This window comes from Macaca thibetana, chromosome 15 (assembly GCF_024542745.1).
Source record: "Macaca thibetana thibetana isolate TM-01 chromosome 15, ASM2454274v1, whole genome shotgun sequence".
NCBI lineage: Eukaryota > Metazoa > Chordata > Mammalia > Primates > Cercopithecidae > Macaca > Macaca thibetana.
The window spans coordinates 101,520,481-101,542,790 of NC_065592.1; the positions used below are offsets into that span (position 1 = coordinate 101,520,481).

At 49.9% G+C, this 22,310-nt stretch overlaps 1 protein-coding gene across 5 annotated transcripts in view; it reads right to left on the reverse strand.

The window, feature by feature from the left end:
* SEMA4D (semaphorin 4D) overlaps positions 1-21,477 on the reverse strand; it is a 134,135-nt gene extending 112,658 nt beyond the window's left edge. For all 5 annotated transcript variants that reach the window (XM_050761259.1, XM_050761258.1, XM_050761257.1 and 2 more), the window contains exon 1: positions 21,331-21,477. The gene's annotated coding sequence lies outside the window, so the exon portion shown is untranslated. The remainder of the gene's footprint in view (positions 1-21,330) is intronic.
* Positions 21,478-22,310: the final 833 nt, after the last annotated feature.

Here is a 22,310-nt window from a genome sequence, read left to right on the forward strand (position 1 = left end):
CCTCTGTGACCAGCTCCACTCTCTCACGTGTTCACCCATCAATCATTCATTCACTCCAACATTGCACCTGATGGAAAAGGAAGAGAAGAGCCACCTTTACCAGTCCTGGAGCTGGCGCTCCTCTGCGTTCCCCTCCTGACCCATCAGGCAGCTCCCATCCAGTCCAGACCAAGCCTGCCCTGGACCACCAGGCTGTGTTTCTCCTGCCTCACTGTGACTGTTGATGGCAGAATTCACAGGATGGCACACAGGTCTGATAAGAGCACGCCAGGCACACAGGAGGCCAACGTCAGCAGGCTCACAGACAGCGGCAAACAATGATATGACCACGGCTTGCACAAACATTGTTTTTCCCAGAAAAAGAAAATATCAGGGAGGCAGAGCTCTCAGGCTTTCTGCTGATAAATGCCTCTAGCATGTCCAAGCCATGTCACATTTTGACAGGAAAATGAAGTCGTTTTTGGAAGGAAGACAACAGGAATGGTCCCCAGAGGCACCTAAGGTATTACTGATGCTTAAATAGGGGGCCAGTGGTGACCGGAATGAAGCAACCGTCCTAAGAAGCAGAAGGTCGGCTGAGGTGTGAGTGCAGCTTGCACAAGGCCATTAGAATATGAGAAGTGCCAATCTTCGGCCACCTCATGCTGGCCTGGTGATCTCTGGGCAAGAATGACAAGCCCTGCCTGCTCTGGGGCAGGATTCCAGAAGCAGGGCAACACCTTCGTACCATACACCTTGAGCAAGCTCACACACCTTACCTAGGGCCCGCACTGGTTTAGAAAACACAGCCCACCACAGGGCCCACGCACTGGGGACACTGACCAGTGTGATGGCTGACGTCACAGGTCAACTTGGCTGGGCCGCAGTTCCCAGATATCTGGCCAATCATTATTCTTGATACTTCTGTGGAGGCATTATTTTTTAATGAGATCAACATTTAAAGCAGAGGCTTTGAGTAAAGCAAATGACCCTCTGTAATGAGGATGGGCCTTGTCCAATCAGTTGAAGGCATGAATAGCAGAGGCTTCTCATCCAAGGAGAAGAGCAGAAAGTTCTGCCTCCAGACAGCCTTCCAACAAGCTGCAACTCTTCTCTGGGTCTCCAGCCTGCTGTATATTGTAGACTTGTGGCATCTCCACAGTCAGGTGAGGTAATTCTTTGTAATGCCTACACATGCGCGCACACACACACACACACACGCGCGCGCGCACATACCCATTAGTTTCATTTCTCTGGAGGACCCTGACTGACACAATCAATCAGGGACATGGCAAGGGTATCATGCCAGGCTCCAGAGATGCCCCCAACCCCCACTTCGGAGCAGAACCTAACTGTGGAAGGAAGCTCCCATGACCACATGGCACCAACAAAAAGTCATGTCTGTGAAGGGTCTGGGCACATACACAGTATCTAGCTGGGACACTGGGCTGACCTGTCCAGGGATAGGAAAGCCAACATATCTGACCCTAGAGAAACACAGCACACCACTGTACTACCATGTCGAATTCTCCCCAGGCCATTTCACTTTAGACAAGCTGGAGGCATGCAGGAGAGTGGGGTGAGTTTTATCTTTTGGCTAAAAATACAACTAAGACTTCCGTAAAATAAGTTCAGTAAGCCTCCTAATGACAAGACTCCTAAATCCAAGAAACTCTCCCAGAAGGCGGACCTCCAGCGTGCTGTGCACTGCTATTCTGGAACCTATGGGCACACACGTGCAGGCAGGCACTCACACACACACGCATACATGCACAAGGTACATGCACGTACACACACACATGCACACAAATGCCCACACACATTCACACACATACATGCATACACCCCCCACACACACACATGGCCTACTACAAACACTGCCAATTTCTTTTTCTGGGCTCCACCATTCACAGGGGCCATCACATATCCTGCTAACCAATGCCTTGACAGGAGTAATGCACATCAAAGAAAACCGTCAAGGGTGTCACCGACGGGAGAGACTTCCACTGAAGGCCCCAGGGACACACGGCACACACAAGGGCACACATGGCTTCGCAGCACACTGCAGAACATACACATGTATGACACAGTGGTGAGCGAATAAAACAAGGTGCATACCTCTGCGTGGCATGACCGCGGCTTTGGGGAAACGCCCCCTCTATGATGTGTGTGTACTTATGCATGCACGTGTGTGTATGCATCTGAGAATCGCGGAGAAAAAAACTCAGAAAGGCAGGTTGTTAATGGCGTTTACCCAGCACAATGAAAGCGTTCACTCTTTGCTTTCTGTCTTCGTTTTCTGAGCAATAAAAATGCCATTAAAATAATGGAAAAGTTAGTCAGCACATCTTACTTCCTGTTCACACTAAATATCCAACAAGTATTCTTGTAGAAACACTCCTTAAAAGCAAAGGTCCCACCGACAGAGAGAAAAACTTGCATAAAAAAGATAGAAGGCACCTTTCCTGTTTCCCCTCTGAGTCAACATGAAGTTATTTTACAAAGCAGAGAGTTTCCACTGTACTCTTATTTCTATAGCTTCCCACAAAGGCTAAAAGCAGCCGTGGTTTCCATTTTCCTGCTGATAAAGCCCTGCTGAAATATATCCTGGAGAAGGTGAAAGCCTGCCAGCCCCGTCCCCGCCCACCAGGGCCACCAGCCCAGCCCGCACAGTATTTCAATTGCCTTCTTGTGTGCTGTAACAGGTTGAAGAGATGCGATTTTGTTTGCAAAAACGGTCTTTCTAGATGTCAGTAAGAATCTCGGGATGAGATCTCCCTGGGTTATCTGAGTGGGCCCTAAATCCAGGGACAAGCGTCCTCATAGATACACTCAGAGGGAAAGACAGACGCAGACACCATGTGATGTTGGAGCAGAGACTGGAGCAATGTGTCACAAGCCAAGGGACACAGGGGCCACACATGAGGGAAGAGGCAGGACGGAGGCCCCCCTAGCACCTCAGAGGAGCGTGGCCCTGCTGAGACCTTGATTTTTACTTCTGACCTCCAGAACTGGGAGAATAAATTTCTGTTGTTGGAAACCACCCAGTGTGTGGTACTTCTTATGGCAGCTACAAGAGATTCATCCCTGTGTGCCCTGTGCTCCTATGAAAAGGGATTATTCCCTTCATGGTTCATTTACAGGGGAAGCAAGAAAGCCCCCAATAGACAGACTACGAAAATGTGTGGGATGAGATGAAATGAATCATCCTCACTGCACCCTTGTTAGGGGTCTTCCCTTTGTTCACACTCCACTCTCCCACCCAAAACCTGAGTCCTCGGCCCCCTCGTCCCCCACCCCACCCCAAAGCCCTTCCTTCCCCCTTCTTGGGCAGCCACCGCTTTTGTTCCTGTCACTGCTGCTGTGTTGCATGTTACCCTGAACTCAGCAGCCTGTAACATGTTACTACACTCTCAATTCTGTGGGTGAGGAGCCTCAGCGGGTCCCAGCCTCAGTCAGCTCATCTCTGCTCCAATGTCCAAGGACACTAAAGCTGACATACCTAATTACCAAGGGCTACAGTCCTTAGAAGGCCTGTCCCCTCACTTATCAGGGTCCTAAGTGGAGGGGACTGAATACCAGGGCTGCCCACTGGAGTTCCCATGGCTGCCCGTGGAGCTTAGGCTTCCTCACAGCATGGCTACCACAGGGCCAACTCCTTCCTTGGCATCACAGGGCTCCCAGAGCCAGCATCCTGGTGAACAATGGGGAAGCCACATTGGTGGTCACTCAGCCTCATACCCACCACATTCCACCAATCAAGGCAGTCAGGAGGTAACCTAGATCCACGGCAAGGGGACAGACACCCTGCATCTCAGTGACAGCAATGGCGAGAATTGCCACCATGTTTTAAAAACAACTACAGCTTTTTGCCCAGCTCAGCCACCAGCTGTTTCCAATTTGCTCTGAATTCTAACTCAGTGTTTGTGACTTCAACAATTCAGCCCCGTCCTCGTTGGACAGCCTCACCCTCAAGATCCCCTCAAAGCCCCTGTATCCCCTATTGGTACATCCACACACCCTTCTCCTGCTAAAAGTAACACATCCTGTCCATTCTCCTCCAACCCCCAACCTCTCACTGCCATCCCAGAACCTGGGACACACTAGGCAGGCACTGCACGCTCTCCGAGGGGTAGATGGCAGCAGATTAAGTGGACCCTGTGCAGCCAGAGACAGAAACTGTGAAGCTGAGAAACACCCTGTTAGGAATGACAGGGACGTGCCCACCCGGCCTGGGTGAGCAGGTGGCGGTGGGGGGGGATGCACAGAGGGCACAGCTGGAGAGACCCCCAAGGGTCCAGCGAGGGAGGCGAGGCCTATCAGCAAGCAGCAGGAGATGGTTCAGGGGCCCCTTCTCAGAGGAGAGGGTTCAGAGCAGGGCTGGAAACAGGGTGCCATGTAGGAAGTCTGAAACAAAATTAAACCACAGGTGCCAGCACAGAGACAAGACCTGCCCCAGGAAGTGGAGCCATAAGAACTGGAGGGCCCCTGGTGTCCTGAAAGGAGAATAAAAAGCTAAAACACAGCCTGTGCACAAGGACATTCAAAGTCTCATTCCTAACAGCCTCAAACTGGAAGCCGAGTGGGCAGCACAGACACCCGTGGCAGATATAAATGTGCCTACATTGTGGCAGACACACACAGGAATATGAGGTGGCAAGGCAAGAGAAGAAGACCCTGGGTGAGCTCAAGCCAAATGTCACAGACAGATGCTGAGTGACACACACAAGGATGTGCTGCAGAATCCAAGGCACACAGAGTTAAGCCAGCCAAGATTAACCTGTGCTGTGATCAGCTGGGGAGTGGTGAGCAGGAGGGCCCAGGGCCCCTGTGCTCTGCTCCTCTTCGCGGGCATCGCACGGCTGGCTCCATTTGTGAAGATTCAAGGGCTGCACAATGAAGCTAGGTGTGTTTCACAGTAAATTCTGCAAATATCTCACTGCAGAAGGGAGGAGATGGAAAGATGAAAACAGCAAACCGGGCGAGAAGGTTTCGCCGCTGCTGCTTCCTGTCGATGACCTTCCCTTGATTCCAAGAGGGGAAAGGAGGCAGGGAGAGGGGTCACCGCCCAGATGGGTGAGGGGATCCACTGCAAAGCAGTGGGCCATGGGGCCGACCCAGCTGGTCCAAGAAGGCAGCGAAGCCAGTTGAGGACCAACCAGCTCACACCGGTCACAGCACTTGCAACGTCCACCATCCACTGGCTGGCTGTGTCCTGCTGTCCTCCTGGGACACATCCTCAGAGAAGGTGCACCAGCAAGGCCAGCAAGCAGGCCACACCTGGGTCACTCTGATGACCACAAGGCCACAGTCTCAGACCATGGAATCTGCTCTTCATTATCAGCTCTGATCAGACAAGCACTTGGAAGGGTCACAACGCAAAGAACAGCATGGGCCACACTTGTTAGGATTTACACAGGCATCAGCAACAGCTCTGATCCTCAGGGAAGCCTCGCAGACCCAGCAGTGGAAGCCCCGCAAAGCTCAGGATAACTGCACTGTAGCAAATATCTCCTGTGCAGCAGAAGCCGTGCTCTGCCTCCTCCAGCAGCAAGGAGAGGCCCCCAGCCCAGCAGTTTGGGGAGGGTGACACCAGCAGCAATGGACTCCCGGCCTGACACAATTCATGAATAAGGCTGTGCTTGGCAAAGTGTTTTTCCATCTTTAGTAACTACAACACAAGTGCTGGAAAAGGCTTCAGAGTAGTCCTGACACAAAACGTCTCAGTGGAAGTCTCCGGATGACACCACCACTTACTTAGAGAATGCCACTGTGGCCTGAGCATGGTCTCCTCACTGAGAAAAGAGAAAGGGGAGAGAGCGTGTCTGTGTTCTCAGGGCTCCTTCATTTCCACCGCGAGACGTCTGTGCTAAGCCATCTACCCCTTCTGCAGCTCTAAATGTGCTCATTATTAAATGACACTCTCTTCCAGTTGAAATAAAACCTGTGCCCGCTGGCTGGAGTCACAGAGTGGTTACCTGTAAATAAATGGAGTCTGTATCTCCCCAAAGGCTTGTTTCCAGGTCCTGCAGCGACTGGTGTCTATTTTAAAAATCGCCTTCTCACCACCTCTCTGGTCTTGCCAAGCTGGCAGAAGCCAAGCCCTGCTCCAACTGCGCTCTTGTGGAAGGAACTGGAACATGAGGATGGCAGGTCCCTGCACGGAGAGACCTCAGCCCCACAGAACATCCAGGACGTAGCCGCTGCTTACAGGCGAGACCAAGGGAGCTGGGCAGCTTCACAGGATTCCACATTTGAAACCCAAGCCACTGCCCTCAGCATTCAAAGACAAGCCAGATATCCAATTCTGCCTGCTCAAGAGCTTTGCTTTGACCCAGTTTTCCTGCCCTGTTGTTCTCGGGCTAGCGGTCCAACACCAGCTCTAAGGCTGTAAGGCATGCCCAGCCCCAGAAATGCAGGGATTAGCCTCACTGAGAGGAAAATCAAGCGGTACAGGAGTACACGGTCAAAGTCAGCCAACGTGAGAAATAAGATAATAATACATAGTGTATGTACACATATTGACTTCATGCTAAAATTTTCACATTTCCATGCAGTCACACATAGGGCCGGATGTCACATGGGGGTCAGTATTTCTCAATCTAGGGGTTGCAAACACAGTTTTTCAACAAATACAATCAAATAAAAATAGCAGGGGGTGTCATAGACAGTTAAGGGTGGCTGTTGTGAGCAAAACTTTTAGTGGCATGTGTGTATCTGTGTGCTCTGTGTATGTGTGTGCATATGTGTGTGCGTGTGTTTGTGTGTGTGCTGCCTCACAATATAAAACGCATGTGGGTCACTGTCAATGCCTGAAGCCAGCCAGGCATGAGACACCCACACAGCCAGGCTTCCTGACAGTCAGGAAGCTTTTGTATTGTAATAAAAAATGTTTTAGCAATATGGTCCATGCACTGAAACCTCTCTGATGACACTGAATTCCACGTGCATCTCCGTTCAAACAGGGGCAAGAAGGACTATTACAGGAGTCATCTCATTTAATAGTCCTACAGTCCCCCAACAACCACTGAGGGACAACCCCAGTAAGGAAGGGGATAGGCTCCACTGAGGCCACGCACAAGGTGGCAGGCACAGAAGGACTTCCAGGCTCCCCCAGGAACTGGAGCCTTGAAGAGGATGCTGCGGTCACCCCGCCCTGCACGCCCACCTGCAGCTGCGCTGTGTCTGGGAGAGGCAAGCAAGGGGCCAGCTGGCTTCACTGCCTGCGTGCCCATTAGGAGCGGAGCAAGCTGCAAAACACTCACCTGTTCTGGGAACAAAGCACACATGACCAGTCTAGGAAAAGTGTGCAAGGCTCTCAAGACTCCGATGCATATGGGGTGCATATGCGCTGTATGTGCTGTGGCACGTGCAGCATATGACTGTGTGGTGTTACGTGTGGGGTTTGATGTGTGGTGTGTGTGGTGTGCATGTGTACAGTGTGTGTTGTGTGTGTTTTTGTGTGTGTGTGTGGCATGGTATGTGTATGTACCACGTGGTGGGTGTACGTAGTGTGTGTGGTGTGTATGGAGTGGGTGTGTGGGGTGGGGAGGTACGTGTATGGTGTGTGTATACATGGGGGGTATGTGTGTAATATTTGGTATGGGGTGTTCATGGTGTGATGTGTGGTGTATGTATGCAGTGTAAATGTAGTGTGTGTGTGGTGTGGTGTGTGTAGGTAGTGTAGTGTGAGTGTGTGGTACGTGATGTGGTGTATGGATGGATGTGTTGTATGTTTTGTGTGTGTGGTGTGGCAGGTATGTGTGAAGTGTGTGGTATGGGGGGTATGTGGTATGGTGTGTGGATGTATTGTGTGGTGGGTGTGTGTGTAATGTGTGTATACTGGGTATGTGTGGTGTGGGGGGTATGTGTGTAGTGTGTGGAATGGGGTGTGTGGTGTGATATGTATGTGTGTGTTGTTTGGTATGTGTGTACTGGGTGTGTGGTGGGGGGACATATGTGTAGTATGTTGTGTGTGTATGTGTGTGTGTTCTAGAGCTACATTTTTCAACCTTTTCCTTTGTATTTCTCTTTGTGATTTCCATAACAAGTATTGTTGCAGAAAATCAGAAAAATGCAGACAAGCACCAAGGAGAAAACAGAAGGCACATCATCAACTAAACATCTGAGTCGCATTTTGGACAGTCTAGTGTTTTCTAGGCAGTTACAAGTCCTTGCCGTGCCATGTTGGTTCACGAACTGTTCTTAGCACATGATGTATTATGCTGACTTTTCATCCCATTAGGCATATTTTACCCTCGATTTTTAAAGAGTGACCAGTGTGACTATGGCACCTCCTGCCTATTTCACTGTCAGTAGCTGCCCAGGTTATATCTGGATTTTCTATTTAAAAACACTGAGAAATACCCTTTTCAATAAATGCTTCTTAACATTCATGATTCTTTAAATAAACTAAATGTCTAGTTCATTCAGACTCCAATGGCCAAAGGGTACACGCGCCTTTAAAGCCTTTAAAACACTAACTAGGCCGGGCACAGTGGCTCACGTCTGTATTCCTAGCACTTTGGGAGGCCAAGACGGGTGGATCACCTGAGGTCGGGAGTTCGAGACCAGCCTGACCAACACGGAGAAACCCTGTCTGTACTAAAAATACAAAATTAGCCGGGCATGGCGGCGCATGCCTGTAGTCCCAGCTACTCGGGAGGCTGAGGCAGGAGAATCACTTGAACCTGGGAGGGAGAGGTTGCAGTAAGCTGAGATCACGCCATTGCACTCCAGCCTGGGCAACAACAGCGAAACTCCGTCTCCAAACAACAACAAAAAAAAAACCACTAACCAACTGCCACCTCCTGGTGCTTGCATTAGATGCTGGACCTCAGTACAGAGCACCGAATCACAACTCCTGGCTTCACCACTTCTTGGCTGAGCAGCTTCAAGAATAACATTCTTATTCTCTCTGTTCTCACCTATAAACGAGAGGGAAGAACTGACCCAGTCTTACAGGACTGTGGTCAGAATTCCATGAGACGGACAGAAAGCGTTTGGCATATCATTTATAACAAGGTCACCATGAACATCATCTAGCATTCTTGTCCCATAACTTCTTCCCCTTGTCTCCAATCTTTGTCTTTCCAATTCATCACTCTGAAATGCCAGAGTTACTCCTGAGACACAGATCTGATCGCTTTATTTACTGCTCAAATACCTGCACAATTATGCTGAGTGAAAGCCGCCAGACTCAAAGGCTACAAACTGTATAATTCCTTCTATATGAAATTCTGGAAAAGCCTAGAGGGATGGAAAACAGGTCAGTGGTTGCTAGGTCTGGGGAAAGGAAACTGACTACAAAGGGGCACAAGAGAGAATTTTTGGAGTTATGAAAATTTTCCATACCTTGATTTAGTGATGGTTATATTTACCGAAACCACATGCATTAACCAAAACTCACAGAATGGTACATTTAACAGGAAAGATTTCACTGTATATAAAATTATAGCTCAATAAATCACACAAATAACCAGAACTGACTCAAACAGAAACAGAAAATCTTCATAGTCCTATGTTAAGGAATTGAACTCATAATTAAAATCTTCTCCATAAAGAAAACCCCAGATAGGCTGCGCACAGTAGCTCACACCTGCAAGCTCAGCACTTTGGAAGGCCAAAGCAGGAAGATGGCTTGAGGTCAGGAGTTCGAGGCCAGCCTGGGAATCACAGTGAGACCCTGTCTCTGTCGAAACTCAGAAAAATTAGCCGGGCATAGTGGTGCATGCTTGTAGTCCCAGCTAATCTGGAGGTTGAGGCAGGAGGGTTGTTTGAGCCCAGGAAGTCCAGGCTGCAGTGAGCTATGATTGAGCTATGATTGTACCACTGCACTCCAGCCTGGACAACATAGTAAGACTTGTCTCCAGAAAGAGAAGGGGAGGGGAGGGGAGGGGACAGGCCAAGCCCAATCCTACAAAGACTATTCAAAAATAGTAAGAAGAACCACTTCCCAAATCACTGTGTGGGGCAACCTTTACTTTGATACCAAAACCAAAGATAGTACCAGAAAAGAAAATGATATCCCTCGTGATATAGCCACAAATATCCTTAATAAAATTGCGCAAATCAAATCCAGCAATATATAAAAAGGATACATCATGACCAAGTGGGATTTGTGCCACAAATGCAAGAATAATTTAACATTCAAAAGTTAACCACTGTAATTCACCATATTTACAAACAACAAATGAAAAACCACATGATCATCTCAACAGATACAGAAAAAGTATATGTGGAAATTCAACACCTACTCATGATAAAAGCGCTCAACAAATTAAAAAACTTCCACCGCCTGGTAAAAGGCACTTCATATCTCTACCTAACATCATATTTAACAACAACAACAAAAAAAAAAACTTGAAATTCTCCCTTCCTAAGATTGGGAACAGGCAAGAATGTCCACTTTTACCACTTATAGTAATCATTGTGCTGAAGGTCCTAGAAGTGAAAGAAAAGAAGAAAAAGAAGTAAAAGGCATTCTAACTGGAAAGAAAGGAACTTGTCTTTATTCATAATCATCAGAATTATCTATATGAAAGATCTTGAGGGACTACGAAAAACGCTACTTAAATAGCTACTTAGCAAAGTTCACAGGATAAACAAAAAATATAAAAAAAATCAATTGTATTTCTATATATCGCAATTAACAACTGGAAAATAAAATTTTTAAAATCCACGTATAATAATACGAAATACCTATGAGTAAATCTGATAAAACATGTGCAAGACCTGTACACTCAAAACTATAAAACACAGCTAAAAGAAATTAAGGAAGATGAAAATAGACCATGCTCACTGGTCAAGAGACCAAATACTGTTAGAATGTTTTTTCCCAAATTGATCTAAGGAGTTAATAAAATTCTAGCCAAAATCCAAGCGGGTTTGCTGTAGAAACTGACAAACTGATCTTAAGTATATAAGAAAATGCAAGGGATCTAGAATCGACACTACAATTCTGAAAATGAAGTAAAATTGTCACACTACCTGACTTCAGGAGTTACTACAGAGACAGTGTGGTACTGGGACCAATGAGGAACAAGCATAATGGAACAGAACAGAATCCAGAAACAAAGGCACACAGATATGGCCAATTACTTTACAAACATGGTACCAACATAATTCACTGGAGAAAGAATAGGCTTGTTGTTGTTTTTTATTTTAAAACAAATAGTGTGAGAACAATTGGATGTCCACATGTAAAACAAGGAACCTCACTCCTTAGCTCTTTCCATTAAAAATTAACCCTAAATGAATCATAGATCTTTGGTGTTTTTGTTTGTGTGTTTGTGTGTGTGTGTGTGTGTGTGTGTGTGTGTTTGAGATGGAGTCTCACTCTGTCGCCCAGGCTGGAGTGCAGTGGCGCCATCTTGGCTCACTGCAAGCTCCGCCTCCCGGGTTTATGCCATTCTCCTGCCTCAGCCTCCCGAGTAGCTGGGACTACAGGCACCCACCACCACACCTGGCTAATTTTTCGTGTTTTTTTGTATTTTTAGTAGAGATGGGGTTTCTGCGTGTTAGCCAGGACGGTCTCAATCTCCTGACTTCGTGATCCACCCGCCTCGGCCTCCCAAAGTGCTAGGATTACAGGCGTGAGCCACCGCGCCTGGCCAGGTCTTGCCAGGTCTTTTTTTTTTTTTTTTTTTTTTTTTTTTGGAGAATAGTCTCGCTCTGTCACTCAGGCTGGAGTGCGGTGGCATGATCTCGGCTCACTGCAAATTCCGCCTCCCAGGTTCAAGTAATTCTACTGCCTCAGGCTCCCGAGTAGCTGGGATTACAGATGTGCGTCACAACACCGGCTAATTTTTGTATTTTTTAGTAGAGACGGGGTTTCACCATGTTGGCCAGGCTGGTCTCAAACTCCTGACCTCAGGTGATCCACTCGCCTCGGCCTCCCAAGGTGTTGGGATTACAGGCGTGAGCCACCACACCCAACAGAAATGGATCTCAGATCTAAACATAAAAGTTACAATTACCATATTTTTGGAAGAGAACATAGAAAATCTTTATCACTATGGGTTAGACAAAGATTTCTTAAATAGGGCACAAAAAGCACAAACCATTAAAACAACTTAAAACCAAAAAGTCTGCCCATTGAAAGATATAACTAATAAAAAGGCAAACCATAGATTGAGAGAAAATATTTGCAATACAAGTATCTGACAAAGGCTTTGAGTCGAGAATATGTAAAGAACACTTACAACTCACATACAAGAAGACAACCAATTAAAAAGTGATCAAAGGATCTGAACAGACACTTCACAAAAGAATATACACAAATAGCTAATAAGCACATGAAAAGATGCTCAACTAAAACTGCACGGATACAGCACTACCACATTTCCACTAGAATAGCTACAATTAAAAAGACTGACAACAGCAAGTGTTGGCACGGATGTAAACCAACTGCAACCCTCATACGTTAGCAGTGGGAACGTAAAATGATACAACCACTTTGGAAAGCAGTTTGCCAGATTTTCAATCAAGTTAAACATCTACTTACCATGAAACCCTGTAATTCCACCTATGGGTAATTACGCAGGAGAAATAAAAACATATGTCCACGCTAAGATTTGCCCACGAATGCTCACAGCATTTCTTATATCATTTTTTATTGTGGTAAAATACTCGTAAGATAAAATTTACCATTGTAAAGCGTATAATCCAGTGGCATTTAGTACATTCGCAATGTTACGTAACCATCACCACTATCTAGTTCTATTGGGGTTCAAAAGGAACCCCAATGCATATTAAGTGTCCACTTCCTATTTCCCCACCTCCCAGCCCCTGGCAATCGCTAATGTGTTTTCCGTCTGGAAAGATCTGCCCATTCTGAACATTTCATATCAATGGAATAATACAATATGCAGCTATTAATCTGTGCCTGGCTACCTTCAATTAGAATAATGTTTTTGAGGTTAATTCACATTGTAGCAGTACCAGTGCTTCATTCCTTTTTATGGCTGAATCACGGGCCATGTATGAATATACCACATTTAGCTTACCCATTCATCCACTGCTGGACATTCGGGTTTCCGTCCTTTGGTTACTGGAATAGTGCCACTATGAACAGCCACATATAAGTTTTTGTGTGAGTCCCTGCTTTTAGTTCCTTTAGGTACACACCTAGGAGCAGGAGTGCTAGGTCATATGGTAATTCTGTATTTAACTTTTTGAGGAATCTCCAAACTTTTTTCCAAAACAGCTACGCCATTTTACATTTTTATCCGGAGTGTATGAGGGTTGTAATTTCTCCATAACTTCACCTACGCTTGTTATTTCCCTCCCCACTTTTTTTTTTTTTAATTAAATCTAGTAGGGTGCGAGGTAGTATCTCACTGTGGCTTTGATTCACATTTCCCTAACAACTAATGATGTTAAGCACCTTCTCACATGTTTATTGGCCGTTTGTATATATCACCTGTGCTGACACATTTACCCATGTTTTAACTGGCTGTCTTTGTTGTTGAGCTGTAGCTCGCAGCACTTTGATTCACAATAATCCAGAAGAGGAAACAATTCAAATCTCCACCAACTATTCAGCAATAAAAAGATATGAAGTGCTGGTATGCACAGCAACATGTAAGAATCTCAAAAACATTATGCAGAGTGAAAGGAGCTAGACACAAAGAGTATGCAGATGGTCCCCCATTTACAATGGTTTCATTTATGATTTTTCGACTTTACAATGGTGTGAAAGACATTCGAATCCAGTAGAAATGGTACTGCGAGTATCCACACAACCATTCCGCTTTTCACTGTCAGTGCAGCATTCAATAGATTATATTCAACACTTTATTATAAAAAAGGCTTTGTGTTAGATGACTTTACCCAACCATAGGCTAATAGAAGTGCTCTGTGCACACTGAAGGTGGGCTAGCCTAAGGTACGCTGTTGGGTGGGTCAGGTGTATCAAACACATTTTTGACTTAGGATATCTTCAACTTAATGATGGGTTTATGATTAGGATGTAATCCCATCACAAGTCTAGGAACAACTGTCAAATATATGCTCCCACTTTGAAAGTACTGAAGAAATAAATCCAATCTATAATAATCTAATCTATGCAGATCTGTAATTGCTGGGAAGAGGGGGCTGAGTGAAAAGAGGCAACAGGGGAATTTAGGGGGATTCTTAGGGCCATATAGTCTCTGTGGCAACTGCTCACCTCTGCTGCAATAGCAAAAAAGCAGCCATAGACGATTCTGAAATAAATTGGCTCAGCGCCCTTGACCTGCAGGCCTAAGCTTACCAAATCCTGGTCTATATCCTGATTACGGTGTCAGTCACATTGCCAAATACATGTGTCAAAACTCAGTTAACTGTGCATTTGAAGTGAATGTGTTTTGTCATAATTCATGTTAATAAAACTGAGTAAGACAACATTGCCTCTAGTGGGACTCCATGTGGAAAGCACCCCGAGTCTAAGGTGCATCCAACCTGGGAACCACTACTTTCTCCCCACAGGCCTGTCCCACCCACTCCCAAGTGCAGGCCTTCGTCTTAGGGCAGCAGTTCAAAAGCCTCTGGGGAGCCTGTTAAAACAGACGGCTGAAGCTGGCCACTGTGGCTCACGCCTGTAATCCCAGCACTTTGGGAGGCCGAGGAGGGTGGATCACCTGAGCTCAGGAGATCGAGCCATCCTGGCCAACATGGTGAAACGCCGTCTCTACTAAAATACAAAAAATTAGCCGGGGGTGGTGGTGTGTGCCTGTAGTCCCAGCTACTCAGTAGGCTGAGGCAGGGGAATGGCTTGAACCCAGGAGGCAGAGGTTGCAGTGAGCTGAGATCACACCACTGCACTCTAGCCTGGTGACAGAGCAAGACTCTGTCTCAAAAAACAAAAACAAAAAAAACACAGATGGCCGGTCCCACCCCACAGTTCCAGATGCAAGGGAGACTCTGCACTTCCCAGGGGTGCAGTGCTGCTGGTGCAGGGACCACTCTCAGAGAAGCACTCTCCCATTCCTCAGCGCTCAGTCCACGTGGAACTGAGAGTCCGTGTTGCGGGCAAAATGCAGGCCATCCCTGCCGGGCCTGGAGACAATGCCAGCACTCACTAAGGTGATGAGGAAAATGCTCACAGTCCACCAGTGACGGGACAGCCCCATGCATCTGTGGGCCCCGGGCCAAGAGGAGGCCCGACACACACCAAGAGTCAACAGCAGCTCGTGGAGACCCTCCACCAACGGGGCAGCCCCAGACAGCCTCTGTCCCTCCTGCCCACCTCACGGCTTCCTCCTGCTCTGCTCCATCCTTCCCTTCAGGATGCAAACCTTCCAAGCGGGCCTCCCTCAGCCCTATCTGCCCATGATCCCTCTCTACTTCCCCACTTCCCTTCACAGCAGCAAAATTCTTGAAAAAGCTAAGGGCCCTGCTGTCCCAAATTCCCCTCCTTCCTTCTCTCAAGAAACTCATCCCATACTTCAGCCCATCATCCCAGACCATGTGGATAAACCCCAGGTTGTCCTTGGTTCTCACCTTCATGGCCTCCACTGTCACCCTCCCTCTCTCGCAAGCTGCATGTGGCCTCTAGGACGCCCTCGGACCCCTCTGGTTTTCCCCTACCTTGCTGGCCACACCTTCTTGGTTTCTTGTCCCAGGCTCAGTCCTTGGACCTCTTCTCCATCTACCTTGACTCCCCAGTGGTCTCATCCAAACTCCCTTTCAAAATGTCATCTCTATAGCTATAATATATTGCCAAGATTAGGGTCCCGGTTCAGAGCACTCCCCCAAACTCCAGACCCCTTCCTCCACCTTCCTCCTCCCCACCTCCACTGGGACACTTCAGTAGGGCTCCCACCTGTACTTTCTTGAGAGCCACATCATCCCTCTGAATCCTCACAACTGCTCCCCTGCAGACCCGAGCCTCAGAGAGATGGCAACTCTACCCTTCCAACACCCCATCCAAGACTCCTGGGCCATCCTGGACCCCTCTCTTGCTGCAACAGCCCTCATGGGATCCATCACAGTCCTATTGGCTCCGTCTTCGCAGAACACCTGGAATCAGCCTGCCTCCCACCTGAGGAGGCCGCCCAAGCTCCTGCAAGGCCTGCCCCGCACTGCCCTCCTGCCATTGCTCATGTGTGCCTAAGTGTCCCCTCACCACTCCTCACCTCCCCTACATCTAGGGCTCAGCAGGGCACAGGGGCCACCTGATTTTAAATCACAACCACCCTCTCAATAAACCACTGGCCCCTCAAGCGGCTGGACCTGGAACTATCTATCTCCCCTCTCATTAGCCTCCCATCTCCCTCCACTTGACCATATCCCCCGGCACCCCCAGCCATCACTGACATTCAATACATGTTTTCTGGGGAAGCAGTGAAACTTCATCACAAGGACAAGTGCAAGAGTTGGGAGGGCCCTGAAAGGTAAGCAGTTCCTTCACGTCGAGAACCCAAGACACAGGAGCGTCACCCACCAGGGCCCAAAGGTGCCAGCACTGTGACCCGCCCAGATGGCTCAGCTCCTTGTGGGCCCTCAGAAGGAGGGGGCTATACAGGATAAGAGTGATCCAGATGGGGGAAAAGAATGTGCATCCACCCACTGGGTGGTTCTGTGCAGGCGTGAAGGCAGGCGGCTCCTGGCAGCACAACAATGAATGTGTGCCAAGACCCTCAGCCCTCAAAGATGGCCCAGGGCTCAGAGCCCCACCACAGCCCTGCTGCAGCACCCGGCTGTGCCCTCACAGCACATGGGACACACCAGTCAGGAGCAACAACAAACAAAAGCTCCCAAACTCACAGTGAGAACCAAGTGGGCCAACTGCAGGCCTAACGGGAAACTTTCTGTCCTTCCAAACAAAATCAAAACACACATACAAATCAGAGGGCCCAGCAAACACCCAAATTCTACATCAAGGCAAATTAGGTTCTGGCTGCTCAAGCAACTCTAATGTCTTGCAACAGATCAGGAAAACACAAAAACTGTTACAATTCTAAGCAACTTCTACTTTTTACTTTGTAGACTTCCATGCAGCATCACCACTTACGTTTCTGCTATAGCTTTAGGTTACTTAACATATTCTCTACTAAATGGAAAGAGAAAACAAAGGCACCACGGAAAATGCTGGAACAAGCCCCGGGTCCAGGTTAGCCAGCCGGCAATGGGGACCCCCCTGGCACAGGCTCCAGACCAGACTCGGCCTTCATTTCTGTACTGAGTGTAAGGATGACCCTTCTGTGGCTGGACTGTACTATGATTTAATTGTCAGGGTCTTCATCTTGTCTCCCCCAATGCTGATAGTAGCGTATTGTTTCTATCTTTCACAGCCCACAAAGCACATATTCAGAGGGTCAATAACTATTGATTCATTGATTGCCTCATGGAAGCCAATGTATCTGTTATTAAGATGTGTAGAAACATGAACTTCCACAAATTAACTTCTATTTAAAATGCCGGAGGAAAGTATATGACCTAATGAAGACCACTTTTTAAAAATTCATTTTGTAATTATAAAAATAATTCTTTGTGACAGAAACAAACCACACATAAGTACAAAAAGAAGACAAAGTACAGGTTCCCTCTTCCTCTTCCCTCTCCTCCCCCAACACACACTCACTCACATTCACACACGCTCCACCCTTTGCTAACTGTGAAGTGCTGCTTCCACTCGGGGCTGTGTCCCTAGAGCCTGGGGCAGTGCCTGGCACCAGGCCACACACACCCCATAATGATCTGCTGAATGCCAGGTGTGTGTCCTTCCAGATGGGCTTCCGTGCTGAGTGCCTGCACTTGTGCATGGAGAGGGTACATTCTCTATACTCTACACTAAGGAGTGACGTTTCTACTTAATATATTGGCACATCTTTTAAAGTAAACCTTTGAATGATGCCATCATGAAGTAAAGAATCCAATGGCATGTTTTACAGGGAGGAATTGGAGATCTCCGATTATTATTAATTTTTTATGATGGAGAAATTTCAAAGTGCACGGAAGTAGCCAGAGCAGAACAAAGAACCCAGGCACTCTCATCCAGACCCCAACTGTCCACTCAGACCATCTCGCCCTCCTCATCCCCTCTGCTTCCCCACCTCACACTGATCTGAGGCAGATCCCAAACACCATTTCATCTATGAACACCCAGTATCTATCGCTAAAGGATGAAGATTATTCTAACATAACCACAATGCAGTGATTAAGGAATTCCTTAAAATCATCATTCACTCCACAAACGTCCATGAGACACATCGATAGCCTAATTTTCGAAGGAGTGATTCTTGGATCAAATGCCGATCCAAGTGACAGCTCTGGATCAGGCTTTGATCGAAGCCAGAAATCCTGGGATGCCACTTAGACGTGACCCAGGGCAGGGATGCAGTCATTGCTTTCATGGGCAGCATCTGAAACTTCTGGACCAAATAACAGGACCCTGCCTACCCCCCACTGAGGCTTGCACAGGTGCTGTGGGAAGGTGGCTGTGAGGTTCTGCACCCTCAGACTGTTGTTGATGCCCCAGGGGTAGCAGCAAGGCAGTGGAAAGCTGGGGCCCCTGCTGCGACACCCCCAGGTAAAGGCAAATTCGCTCAGGGAGGGTCACAGAAGCTGGAAAGTGAGCCACAAGCAGCAAAGCAATTTGCTTATCCTAAGGATCGCCTTAATTAGCGTACCGAAAACACCACCCGGCTTCCAGGGAAGGCCCTGGCACACCCTCTCCACCTGACTGAATCAGCAGCTATCTCCTCCTAATAAATCTCTGCTTTCCCATGTCATCTCCCAACAGCAAAGTCCCCAGCAAACCTCTCCCTGTCGTGTGCAGGGGAGCCTGCTCCTCCCTTGCTCTACAAGCTCAGCTCTTGAGTGACACCCTGAGACGTCCAGGACAGCCCCGGACCCTGAATGGCAATAGTGATAGGGATGGGGATGCAATGGGCAGGGCTGAGGAGCTGCACCTGCCAAGCCCAGGGCGGACCCTGGCCCAGGGAAGAGAGGACCCATCCCAGATGCCTCTGCCACCTCCCTTCTCACCTTCCAGTTTTCTTCCTGGAATCGTCCAAGTTCAAAGAAGAAATAACTGCCCTGGTTGGGAACAGCAGGCAGCAGCCTTTCTCTCATCAACTAAGCTCAATAGTCAGCCCATGGCATGTTTATTCCTATATTTCCACATGGCAAGTTTCACCCCCATGGGTCCTAGCTCCAACCCCGGAGCTCTGGCTCCAGGGGATCAGGAGGAGAATCTGCAACCAACCTCCTGGACCCACCCATCCCTCTCTCCCCACCAGAAATGGAACCAAGAGAGGCAGAAGCCTGAACAGGCTGAATCCAGAAGCATAGAAGATAGAGAAAATCATTGATCTTTGCAATGCATTATTGATTTTGCTGTTGTGCTGGCAGCCGCGGATGTTCCCTCCCTCCTCAGTCAAAGCCGGCCATTAGCGCGCACTCCCAAGCTTTGGCCTGGACGCACCCGCTTGGTGTGGGGAAAGTGGCTCTAGATAACACCTGCCTCCAGTGGTCCGCATGGAAAGGACTGTCCACAAGTGGATGATGTCACCAAGGACATCTCCCTGGCCCCAGACCCACTGGACAGCTAGTGCAACATGGTCGCTGGTCTTGCACTCCAAACGCTGAGTGCCCAGGACCCCCGGCTCTCAGAGAGGGTCTGTGCAAGGCTGCATTTTCAGCAGACTCTGGGTGTGCTTGTCAGGAGCTGGGCCCCCTCCCATGGAGTGCCTCCCTTGTGCTGTGCTGCAAAACCCTGGGCTAGCATGGCAGCTGGGGCTCGGCTTCCCCACGGTGGCCTTTGCCTGTCTGCACTCTGACATACAGCCACTGAGCTCCTCCGTCTACCAACTCCTGAGCAGCCCACCCTCCTGGGACCCCAGGGCTGCTCCTGGCACCAGTGATGTGTTTTTATTTCTTTGTTTGAGTTGCTCAGTGTACCATGTACACTTTTCTCAGTCTGAAGGTCTGGCCTTCTGGGGGGGCAGTCTTTGCCCACAGAAACAGGCCAGCGCATCCCTCATCCTCCCACCCCAGCCTCCCTGGAGGGTATGCTGAGCCTGCCTGCTTTCTTCTTCTGGCTGACGACTACCAAGACATGATATACACAGACACCAACTGTCAAAACGACAATCAGGGCATTATCATCTCTACCAGAATCCTGCCCCTGCACTGGCCAGAGCTGCCTGTTTCTGGGACACAGTAAACATTACCAAATAACCTCGCCTGGGCAGCCAGCAGGCAGGCCCCAGGCCTAGGACACGTATGAGGTGACAGGCCACTGGTGTCACTTCACCCCCAGGAAAGGAAACTTCCGTTCAGTGGCGCCTGGTGGATTTGAAAAGACTCAGAGCAGCAGGGTGAGATGCTTGGCCCCAGGCCCCACGTCCAGCTTGGCCTTCGGGGGCCTGGCCACCCACGAGCCTGGGATGTGCTCAACACAGAGTGAGGTTTTCCAAACAAAAGCAAAGCAACTTCATGTGGCAAACGTTCCGGAAAGCAGGACACAGCCCTCAATACCAGGCCTCTTTTGACGCAAACTGCCCACCTACAGACTCCCATTCACCCACGGCCGCACCTATCCCCCAAAATACGAAGCCAGATAAATAAAGAGGACAACCACGAGCTCAATTCTCCTTTACATGTTTTTACTGGCATAACCCCAGTAGAGCCAGCCCCTTGCAGCTCACCAGGCGGCTGCAACAGGTGCAGCCCAAGCTAAGGCTTGTGGTTCTCCTGGGTTGTTCTACAATAATGCAGCCAAAACCCTAAAGGAAACCGAGGCCTGCAGCTGCAGCACTCACTGCCAAGGCGGCGACCTGACCACTGCGGCCCAACCTGCCCCACCTGTCTGAGTGCGCGGCGCCGGGTCCAGTGCACAGGGGCCGCGGCCTCCGCAACCAAAATAGAAGCCCGCGGGGGCCCGGCCGGAGCCCGGGCTGGCCGGAGCGAGGCCTGACCTAGCGGGGCCAGACCGGGCGGGCCGGGGCGCGACCGGGCCTGGCCGAGCGCGCCGCCCCCTCCCTGGCCGGGGTCTGCAGCGCGCCCCCGCTCCCCCGCGCCCAGGGGAGCCACCTGCGCGCAGGGACTGGGGAGCCAACCGGGAAGGGGAGAAGGCCGGGAAGGGATCGCAGAGGGGTTCAGGGGGTCGGAGGGGTTCAGGGAGGGGTCCGGGTAGGTGTCTCCGGGAGGCGTCCCGGGAGGGGCCCCGGGGGGATCCAGGAAGGAGTCCAGGGGTCCGGGGGATTTTAGAAGGGGGCTCCTGCAGGGGTTCGAGGAGGGCCCCGAGGGTCCGGGGAGGAGCCTAGAGGTGTGGAGCAGGGGCTCCGCGGAGGGTCCAGGCCGCCCCCAGCGCACCTGCCCAGCCTCGCGCGCCCTCCCTCCCGCGCCAGCCCAGCCGCTTACCTGGAGCGCGCCTCCTGCTCTCGGCGGCTCCCAGCCGGGCGAGTTCGGGCGCCAGGAATGGCGGCGGCGGCGGCGGCGGGAGGCGGCCGGGCCAGGGAAGGGGCGGCGGGGAGGCCCGGCGGCGGCGACTGTGATGCTGCGGCGCGCGAGGGCGCGGAGGCCGGCGCGGGGACGGAGGGCGCGGGGCGGGCGCGCAGGCCCCTCCTCCGCTCCCCCTCCCTTCCCGCCTCCTCCCCTTTCCCTTCCCCTCCCCCTTCTTCTCTTCCCTCCCCTGGCCCCGCCCCTTTCTTCCTCCTCCCTCCTCCTCGCCCCTGTTCACCTCCCTCCTTCCCCTCCCCCAACCTCTCTTTTCCTCTCTTCTCTTTTTCCTCGTCTTTCTTCACCTTCGTAACACTCTTCCACCTCTCTCCCCTTCTTCCCACTTTTGCTTCCCACTCCTTCCTCCTCACCTCCCATCTCTCTTGCCTCCCCGCCAGGCCCAGAGGGTTATCCCTCAGCCCTGGCTTGGTCTGTGCTGAGTCAAGCACCCTCCCAGAACCAAGAGGTGCCCTGTCACCCTCTTCCTCACCAGCTGTTAATAGACAAGCTTGCCCCTTCTGGGGTCCTGGATGAACCCCACCCTTTCCAGGCCTCCCCCAAATCCCCCAGGTTTTTTTCACCCCCAGACCCTGAGCCAGCTCTTCTGAGAACCTGACGTGCAGTGTGGGTGTGGCACGTGGCACCCAGAACACTTGGCTGCTGACTTTGGGCAAGAATATTTCACACCGGACTGCTCCTATTCCCCAGGAGCAGGGGCTGGCACCACCTGGAGTCTTGGTTTCCCTGAACCCCCATGCTAGCCTTTTGCTAAACGTTCGTTTTCCACTCTAGATGGCAAATGGTCCTCCTGTGAGGTTGCTGGTGAAGGCGTGTTTGTGACTAGCCCATGGGTTTGGGGATCTGGGGGCCCTCAGAGATGGTGCTCCTCCATCCAGACCTCC